At 42.4% G+C, this 10,632-nt stretch overlaps 1 non-coding gene across 1 annotated transcript; it reads right to left on the bottom strand.

The window, feature by feature from the left end:
• Positions 1–4,349: 4,349 nt before the first annotated feature.
• Positions 4,350–4,485, bottom strand: LOC148091417 (small nucleolar RNA SNORA8). The gene has a single exon (XR_015715744.1). It is a non-coding gene; the product is annotated as a small nucleolar RNA SNORA8 (small nucleolar RNA).
• Between the last annotated feature and the right edge of the window lie 6,147 nt (positions 4,486–10,632).

Raw genomic sequence — 10,632 nt, forward strand, 5'->3', positions numbered from 1 at the left:
ATAAGATAAATTAAAGCATGAGTGAGGCAGGTCTCTTACCCTGAGGATCTTGGAGCCTAACAGAAGATGTTTGGAATGAAATTGTGTGTGTGTGTGTGTGTGTGTGTGTGTGTGTGTGTGTGTGTGTGTGTGTGTGTGAATGCACAGGGAGTGCTCTTTACGGAGAACACCAAGAAACAGACCAAGTTTGTTTCCAGATATTAACAAATTCTGGAGTATTTTATTTGGGGGATAGTACAGATCAGTGTGATTCATATTACCTGTGATTTAAAAAGCAACAATTTCTAAAGAATTTATTCATGTCTAGGTCCACAGTCACCCTAGCAAGAGTATGCGTAGTTCATCTCACTGCCTATAATAGCCGGATTCGGAAAAGTTGTGTAAAAAAATTGTTTTTGTGTAAGTGGAACACTAATTTAATAATGCTTAGTGATTAACTCGATTTTTAAAAGTCACAAACTAATTTAGGAGTTTTTGTAAATCTGAGCTCTCCTCGCATTATTTTTGCTCCTCGGATAGGTGTGTGCATGGAAGAGGACAATGCACTGGCTCGTTGCGAGGGAGATTTTATTCTGAAACATTCGAGCACTTTTTAAACGGCGCTACAGAGGAGCGGCACTTTTATAATTACACTGGAACATAAACCAGGCCGCGTCCCAGCTACTCCTGGGCTGTTTCAGGTGTTAAGTTGATGGGAATGCAAAGTTTCCCCTGGATACCATCTCCCATGCTGGGTTTTCAAGGAAGCACACGAAAGCAAATCACTGACCTGACGGAAGGCCCTGCAGTAACTGTTTTTCAACACCTTTTTTTTTCCTTTGAACTTTTGAGTGCTTTAGGCGACAGAGGGCAGCAGCCTTCGCACTCCGCTCCCGCCTCAGCAGTGACAGCCCACAGCCTGAGTCACAGGGACGGCTAAGCCAGAGCTCCGGAGGCGATGGAGAGGTGGCTGGGGAGGAAGGCCTGCAGGACAGGCGAGGGAGCTCGGGGTGATGGCAAGGCGGGGCAAACGGTAAGGGACCTCTGTCGCTGGGATTCATGGAAGGAAAGGAGACATCAAGCAGAACGACTCCATTTACACACTCTTTAACCTCCAAATGCTTAAATAGATGATAGATGATGATAGATAGATAGATGATAGATAGATAGATAGATAGATAGATGATAGATAGATAGATAGATAGATAGATGATAGATAGATAGATAGATAGATAGATAGATAGATAGATAGATAGATAGATAGATAGATAGATGATAGATATAGATAGATAGATGATAGATAGATAGATGATAGATAGATAGATGATAGATAGATAGATAGATAGATAGATAGATAGATAGATAGATGATAGATAGATAATGATAGATAGATAGATGATAGATAGATAGATGATAGATAGATAGATAGATAGATAGATAGATAGATAGATAGATGATAGATAGATAGATAGATAGATAGATAGATAGATAGATAGATAGATAGACAGACAATAGATGGATGGATGGACGAACAGACAGACAGAAGCTTTAGAGTCATAAGAAAAGACCAAGGTATACATGCAGTGTACATTCAGCAGCTATAAGCCTGAAGCAAAGTCAGGTTACATGGGATCTGATCTCTGATTTGCTACTTGGAAGTTGCATGATTTGGGGCAAGCTCTTAAACCTCCCTAAGTTCCAGATTCTTTGTCAGAAAAAAAAAAGGAAATAATAACAGTACTGAGCTCATACAATGTGGTAAAGGAGCAACTGAGATAATCCATATAAAGCGAACGGCACAAGTCCAGAATATAGGAAGCAGCAACAGCATTTTACGGCACGTAGTTGAAGGCTGCAGGGATACTGAGAAAACCTATTCAGCTAGAGGCCAGTTCCAGTCTAACTAGATCTGTGACCTTGAGTAGGTCATTCAGTTTCCTTGGGGCTCAATTTCCTCAGGTAAAATGAGGGGATAGGTATAGATAGACCAGTGCTTCTTAAGTATTTGTGTGCATAGAATCTCCCAAGGATCCTATTAAAATGCAGACTTTGATTCAGCAGATCTGGGGGAAGGGGTGGGAGGCTGCAAGATTCCAAATTTCTAACAAGCTTTGCAGAATGAAGCTGAGGCTGCGGCCTAAGTACCACACTTTGCGTGGCGAAGATCTAGATGGTATCCAGCAAGGCTCTCTTCCAGTTTCAGAACCGTAGTGTATAACTATGATCGTGGCCCACTTTTGCACATAAAGAAGGGATGAAAGATTCGGGTTCACCTGAAAGGACAACCAGTCTCAAACTACCCTGGGTATTATACTGAGAGTGCCTATGGGTCTTGGAAGTGAAGGCCAGGATAGCTAAGGGGTCAGAGGATGGGTGGCCGCTGAGAAGGTGGGCCCAGGGGAATTTTCCTGATGGGACCCTCAGGACAGAGGCAATTTTAAGAAGTGGAAGGAATTTAAGTTGGGAGATTTCTTTTTTCTTGATTCAGGAAGACAGCATGGCATGACAGTGAAGAGTGAGAGTTCTGTTTTACCTGGGCGCGTGCGTGCGTGTGTGTGTGTGTGTGTGATCAACTAGACACGGACCGTTTTCCAGGCTCTGCAACTTAATGGCTGACCTTGGGCAAACTGCTGAATTGTTCTTGGTTCATTCTCTCTTCTAGAAAAACAGAATAATAGTATTCTGTTGGGCTCTTGTGAGAGGGAATTAAATGAGCTAGTGCATAACATACATAGCATAAAACTTACATTAACAGTAAGGTTCACAAAAGATTATTGATTAAAACGACCATTGTCATCACCATTACCACCATCAAGTTAGAGGCACTGTCAGGCAGAGCATTATAATCTCAACTTTAGTTTAGTTTCTAGAGCAATAGTTCTCAAAGGTCAGTGTGCACAGGAACCAACTGGGCAGGGGAGGGGCTCGTTACAACACAGACTGCTGACCCCCGCCACCCCCCAGCTCTGATTCAATAGAGATGCTTTGAGTGGGACCCCAGATTCTACATTTCTAATGGGTCTGGAGGCCACACTTTAAAAACTTCAATTCTGCAAAATTAATTCCTATAACTGGCGTGATTAAGGGGCGGGGAATCCCTGGCCACGGAATGTTCCATATAAGTGACGCTAACCTCAGGCGGGACACTTTCTTATTTCAATCCATTTTGATGAAAACTTCTCTAAAATGTATCATTTTCACTTTTGTCTCTGTGAGCAGGTGCTCTTAAATACTTAAATTTACTTTTGGACTGAAATCATCAAGTCCTTCATTTTGATTCCAGAAGATGGTAGGTGTGGCTTTTTGATATATGAACTTACGATCAACCTGACTCTTTCTGGGATGTATTTCTAAAGGGACAGTCACAGATTCATGAAGGAGATAGTGGTGAAACTCAGAAGTCAGCCTGAGTTCCCCGGCTAACTTCATTTATCATTATTATTTTTTTTTACGATGGCTAGAGGGGTAAGTTAGCGAAGTGATGCAGGCATCCGTGTGGGAGGCAATATGCGTATGTGTTGAGTTGGAGGCGTGCCCGTGGATTCTGTCCTCAGTCTTGTCTTGTTTTCTCTCCATTTGGATGTAAGTATAGATGGCAAACTGAGCCAGAATATAACACGGGTGTTAAAACACAGGCAAGAAGACCACCTGACAGGTCTTCCAAGAAGACCACCTGGAAGGGAGGCCGGGGTAGACTTTGAGCCGCCTCCCGCCCCAGTCAGAACCGTGGTTCTCCGAGAGTTATGATCACTTCTCATGGTGCATGGCCTAAGAGCCGACGCAGACAGGCGACTGCCTTAGGGCCTTTGGTCTTTGTAGCTAAGATGTCAGCAAATGAACTCTAATTCCCCACACACTCATTGCTGCCCGCCCAGCTCTTACCCCTTCATATGTCTCCTTCCTCCAACCCATGCTGAGATTGCTCTTTCAACTCTACAAAGATATGTGAAACCAGATAACCAGACTTGATAAGAAATATAAATGCAACAGGGTCTCACAGGGTGTTTTTTTCTTATATGTATGTTCCAGAGAAATGGGATTATCTAGCCTTTGGCCTCCAGAGCTGTCCTACGTTAACTATAAAAAGACTCAACTATCTATTCAGTCATCATTCACATTTCAGAGCAAATTGTGTTCATTTTATTAAAAAGCGACTTACAAAAAGGGTGCTGCAAATGAATAGACCTGAAATAGCATCGTGCTATATGTTCTGCTTGAATATATTTGTAGTTCAATTAAATTGAGTTATAAGCTCAATGTTAAGCAAAATGTATACATACATGAACACATACCCTACAATCACTAATCTCTCATTTGTTATTGCCAAGGGGATAACTCCCAATGACAGATGGAAAAAATGGTTTTTTTTATATTGTATCAATAAAAGTACCAGGTTTAACATGCATGAAGCCAAGAAAACCAGCAATGCCAGATACTGAATTTATATCAGTGTCCTTTAAACACCCAGCAGAAATAGACAGCTGAACGCAGAGGCCCTGCAGCGCAAGAAAATTGTTTTAAATAGAAAGGTGTTCAGAGAAAACTTAAATAATTCTCATTTTACTTCATTACTTTGTTCGATGTCTTCTTTCCCTGGGTGGCACCATGCTAGCGAGGACTCTCTTAGCAATACATCAGGTTTATTTGATAGGCTGTCTAATTCACACATCTCCCATAATCAATGGGTTCTTAAGTCAAGGCTAGGCTGGGGTCAGACAGGTTTTTCATTTATCATTCCTAATGATCTGTAAATATTGCACTACCTTAGGCTCTTATTTCTGAGATAAACATTTTGCTAACTGGTCACGGGTCACGCAAGCACATTAACAACTCCCTGCTAATTTGTCATCGTTGGTCAGCGGACTGTCAGTGGGTGAGCCAGGTCCTCCCCTCTCTCGGGAGCCCCTGGTGCTGGCACCGGCAGTAACCATGTGTTACTTTTCCTCATTTACCACCTGGGGAAATGAACCTGATTTTAGAGTCCTTTCAACCTGATTAGGTTATATAACTGCTGATGTATTCTGAAAAGATGAATTGTTTCACGTTGCCGTGTTTCCACTGAGTAATACCGTGGGTAAGTCAGGAGAAAAGTATAGAATTAAAATTTAGATCTACTGGCCCTGTATTCAGAGACATTTATAAAACGGGATGAAGTGCTGTTATAAGATATTGAAATACATTCTAGGGGTGCTATTTCCTAGGTTATTCATTTCCTTAGCTACATTTTTGGGGACTATTGCCAAGCAAAAGAATTGTAGGTAATTTGTAATTACTGAATGTGCTGTTTTGGTTTGTTGTTGTTTTTTTTTTCTTTGCAGCAACATTTGTAAAAATCATCTGACTTCTTGGTTCAATCATTTCTATCTATTGGGCAGTTTGTGAGAAGTATATTACTTAAAATGTCACGCTTGCAGAATTTTTTTTCTTTTCCCATCTTTGAAGAAAAGCATTAAGTTTTAATTAAATTAAATTGTTTTAGAATATAAGTGGATTAAATAACATGTTATTAATAAGCTCCATATTTTTCTCTATTCTCTATAAGCTGCTGAAACCTGCCAGTAAGCAATTTCTTAATCTGGAAAATCCTTTCAGCAGCAAAATTAAAAATTTTCTGACAATGGAAGATAGAAAGAGTGGTTCTCAACTGGGGATGAGCTTGCCCCCTAGGGGACACTGGGCAAAGTCTGGAGACACTTCGGGTGGGAGGGGGAGGGGAAGGAGGCGATGGGTGGATGTGCTGGTGGCATCTGGGGGGAGAGGTCAGGGATGCTGCTCAGCTCTCTACAATGCAGAACACAGGGAGGATTTACCCAGCCCAGAATCTCCATGGTTCTGAGATAGAGAAACCCTTTTTCTAGAATCTTGTTTTAAATACAAATGCAAATGGAAACCACTGAGGCAGGCTGAACTTTACTAACTGGGCCACTACCCTTTTCAAAGGTGAAAACGTGGCAAGCCTAAAAGAACTCAACCCAGGGTAGGAGAAGAAAGGAAATATCTGCTCCTTTGTGCTCCAAGCCTCATTAAGAACTACAAGTGCACGAACCATTCCATTATAATGATTCATGACCACATGCTCTTCAGTTCTGACAAATTGTCTTATTTGTCCTCCCTAACTTTAATATGCTGTAAATTAGGGTTCGGCATCACCACACACCACGAAATCCGTCCTTCCTTTTCTCAGAGCGCCTCAGCTGACGGCGGGATGTGGTCCTGAACTTGCCCGAGCAGAAGCTGCCCTCTGTTTCTCATTCTGCTCACAGAGCACAGCCTTTCAAACGGGGTGATAATTTGAAGCAGATATTCTTCTAAACTTTTTTTTGTTGTCCAAACCTAGCAATATGACAAGAGGGAAGAAAAAAACAAAACCAGAAAAGCCTTGATGGGGCTTCAGGATAACTATAAATCATATATTTCACAATGATGTGAATGTTAGTTCTTTCTTCTTGCGGGATACATTCTGGCGTATTCCCTTCCCACTTCATTCTTTCATTCTGTCCTACCCACCGCTTTTTTTTAAGACAATTTTTAAAAATGTGTCTTTGTTGTTTTCAGAGAGAGGAAGGGAGAGGGAGAGGGAGAGATAGAAATGGCAAAGATGAGAAAGTCATTGATCGGATGCCTCCTGCATGCCCCCTACTGGGATCGAGCCGGGAATCGAACCCTGATCTCCTGGGTCATAGGTCGGTGCTCAACCACTGAGTAACACCAGCCAGGCTTACCCACTGCTTTAATCCTGACTTGATCCTGGTTTCTGCCCATAGATATGAAGATATATATGTATATATCTTTCCTAAACATTTTTTTCCCAATGACCATTGCCATATATTATAAAACCCTTTCTTATAGCTTAGAGTTTAAGCAAATTATCTTGGATAATTCACTTAATATCTTACAAGTCTCTGTTTCCTCATCTGTAAGTAGAAATACTTCTACTATCTCTCTGAGAGGATTGTTGTGTATAAGCAGGAAAGTGGGAGCTTAGGAGGTGTCTGGCATATAATAGATGCTCATGAAATAAAGCTATTATTTCTTTCTGAAACAAATCAGAGCAGGATTTTGAAACTATATACTCATCAAATATTTATTAAGCACCCTCTATGCATTTGGTACTATTCTAGGTGTTTGGGATACTTCAGAAAACAAAGCAGACCAAAAAATAAACCAACCCTACTCTCATGGAACTGGCATACGCACACTCACACACATACACACACACACAGAGGCAAACACACACACGGGTAAAAACACACGCATATGCAATGATAACATAACATCCTACAGCTCTTCCCTTACTTATTTTAGGAAATAAATGAGAGTAAGCACTCTTCCTCCAGTTGGCCAAAATGGCATGGTCGAAGACAGCTTTAGAATTCTGAAGGAAGACTTTTCTTCCAACTACCATTTCTTTGGGGTTTTAAGAGAAATAAAAGTATATTTCAAAAAATATGAAGACGATCTCGCTTAAGAAAAAAAAAATCACACCTAATGGCAATAGGTCTCAAACCATGGGGAAGGAAGGAATCGGCTTTTTAGACACTATTTTAATAGCTGGCAAGATCATTTAAGGAGAAATATATCCACAGAGGATTTACTTATTGCTCTTGAACATGAAAATAAACAATTCATAGACTGCAAACAGACCGAGTGAATTACAGCGCAACACAACTGCTAAAATATGCACAAAAAGTGAATAAAAACTCATTACGGAGCACATGAGCCTTCCGTGCGTTCTTGATAGAAACTCTTTTTTCTGCTTGAGAGCTTTGCTCTCCCTTTGCCTGAAATAATTCCCCTCCCTCTTCACCTGGCTCCTGCTCATCCCTAAGCACTTAGCTAAAATGCCCCTTTGAGAGAGAGACCTTCCTTGACTGTGAAACCTTCCTTTAGTTTTCTTGAACAACACCCTGCCCTTGTTGTTCTGCGTGCAAATATTGCATTCGCTGGCCTTGGTCTGTTTTTTTCCCTGAGGATGTGGCATAAAATGAAAATTTCTTGGTCTGGTGATGAATCCCCTAAGCCAAGCAAAGAACCAGGGATAGGTAAGGCTTCTGGGAAGATGCTGCTCAATTACAAGAGGGAATGGAAGGGACCTACGGCTGTTCTCACCTAGAACTTCTCAAGCTGGATGTTCACCTCTAAACCTCAGCCATTTGCCTCTGCCCCATCCCGGCCACAGGACATTGCCGAGCTGCCCTCCAGAGGTAAAGCCTGGTTTTCCTTCCATCCAACCTGGATTGAACATGCGACTTGCTTTGGCCAATAAGACTTCTGTGTGACATAAGCAGAGACTTACAAGTGCTTGTGCTTTGGGGCTCGCTCTCTTGATGGACTTGGGGCTCTGAGACCCCCACGTGAAGAGGCTGAGGTCGAGCAAAGCTGACCCATCCCAGCTGAGGGCCTCCCAGGCTGACAACCCCCAATCATGTGAGGGAAGTGATCATAGATTACCCAGCCTCGAGGGAAGGAACTGCCCAGAGAACCCCCACAATCATGAAAAGTAAATGATTTCTGCTTTAGGCCACTAATTTGGGGAGTGGTCTGTTAGGCGGTCAAAGCTAACTGATATAGTCACAGGTAGCATATTACTATGGACCCGTCCAGGAAGCTATAAAGTGTAAGTTTGGCAGCAGTCCCCTAAGGTCGCCCAAGGTATAAAAAGGGACTTCCTGATCCCAAGTTTGGGAATCAGTGCATTCTAAAGAATTTTCCACTTCGAGATTCTCAAAATGAACTGAGTATTAAAAATTCTGAGGAGCCACACAGTAAAAGAATCCTGCTAAAAAAATGCTGAAGGCATCCCCTCACCTTCAAACTTTTATGACCTCTTGGCAACCCAGTCTTGGCATCATCGCCATTGCCGAAACCCTCCTCTGAACGCAATGGTAAGGGTACTGGACAAGAAGTGTGAGATCTTCGTTCTGCTTCAAGGTATAACATTTACAAACCACAGACCTTTTACGAATCTAACTTGGTGAAATTAGGTAAAATGAGAGACATAATTCCTGCCTTTCTAGGTCATCAACCTATTCATGTCACCTTGGATGGAAATTTAAATGACGCATGACAGTGTTTTCTGTATTGTGTTCAGTGTATGATTAGCCATGATAACTCTGAAGTGCCAAACCATGCATCTCAAAACGCCTTGTTGAGAGCCTGCTGGAAGCCAGGTATTGTTCTGAGCACTGGGGATATGTTAGTGACCAAGTCTTTCAATGACGACGACAGCTTGTATTCTAGTAGAGGAGGTGGACTACAAATCTGCAAAGAAATAGCTAAGATTATGCCAGAAGGTAATAAGGGCTGTGAAGCAAAACAGAGTAAAAGGCTAGAGTAGTGATTCTTAAACTTCAGCTTGCACCAGAATCACCTGGAGGATTTGTTAAAATCCACATTTCTAGGCCCCATCCCCCAGAGTGTCTATTTTAGTGGGTCTCAAACGGGCACTGAGAATTTTCATTTTTAACAAATCCCCAAGTGATGCTGCTGCTGGTGGTGGGAGCATTGTTTTTTATGAACCAATGGGATAGAGTGACAGGAAGTTGTTCTTTTAGATGAGGTGGTTAGAGAAGGTCTCTCTGACCACCAGAGACCCCCCTGAAATGAGGGAGGAAGCCATGGGAAGATCTGGGAAGAGAACTTTAGGTAGAGGGCACAGCACAGCATGTGCAAAGGCCCTGTGGCAGAATTGAGCTTGCTGTGCTAGAGGAAAAGCAAGGACTTATTTTCCTAATAGGCATCGATATGGTAGCAAACCAGTGTCCTTGTTACATACACGGCCTGAATTACGTGTGGCAATCTTTTCAGGACAGGGCCTTCAGGGTCCAGTGGGGGCGAGCTTTCTACCAAATTATTTCCTGATAAGACTCATATCTAGAAATAGTCAATAGAAAAAATATAACTGTAGGAGTTGAGGAGTTTGGGTTAAGTATGTCAAGACAAGAAGAGGAAACTGCTCATGTGTCATATTTCACTTGCAGAGATGCACTGGTTGCGGCTCTGGGTGTTACTTAAATGTACAACATCCCCAAGTCCTTGCCCGTGGAGTGTGCAAGGGTCTGTAATTTCTCAGGTCAAGGAATGTCATTTCAACATGGCTCCTTTTGTATGCGTGGGTTTTCCCAAGACAATACACATTATGTATTTTAGAACAGTCTACACTCGGGACACGTTTTTCACATTCCTTATGTCATTAGATCCTCACAATTTAATTTCATGATGCAGAAAGGCAGAAACTACTATCCCCATGCTACAGATGAGAAAACTGAGGCTCAGGGAAGCTAAGGCTCAGAACCATTTCTTTCTTTTCTCTTCAGATGCTCTTACCTTTGGTAGGCAAACTGTCCAAAGCTGTGACAAGTACACAGCAGCACCGGAGCAGGGCACTGAAGACCAGGCCCACCATCTTCCCGCCACTGCCTCTCTTGAGAACGTTTGGTCTCAGGCCTCAGCCTATCACTCATGTGAATTTCATCATCAGCCTCAATCCTGAAAATGTGTGGCCTCCCTCAGAAGGCAGATCATTTGCGAGAAGAAAAGGAAAGCTGACCTCTACCGAGCCCCCGAGATGCAGGCGCTTAGCTCAACATTTCTAAGGTGTGACCTTCGTGAATTCCCCACTTTGGATTTTTCCCACTTTGGAGGTGGGCTCAG

The sequence above is a fragment of the Miniopterus natalensis genome, chromosome 15 (assembly GCF_054644295.1).
Source record: "Miniopterus natalensis isolate mMinNat1 chromosome 15, mMinNat1.hap1, whole genome shotgun sequence".
In the NCBI taxonomy this organism is placed as follows: Eukaryota; Metazoa; Chordata; class Mammalia; order Chiroptera; family Miniopteridae; genus Miniopterus; species Miniopterus natalensis.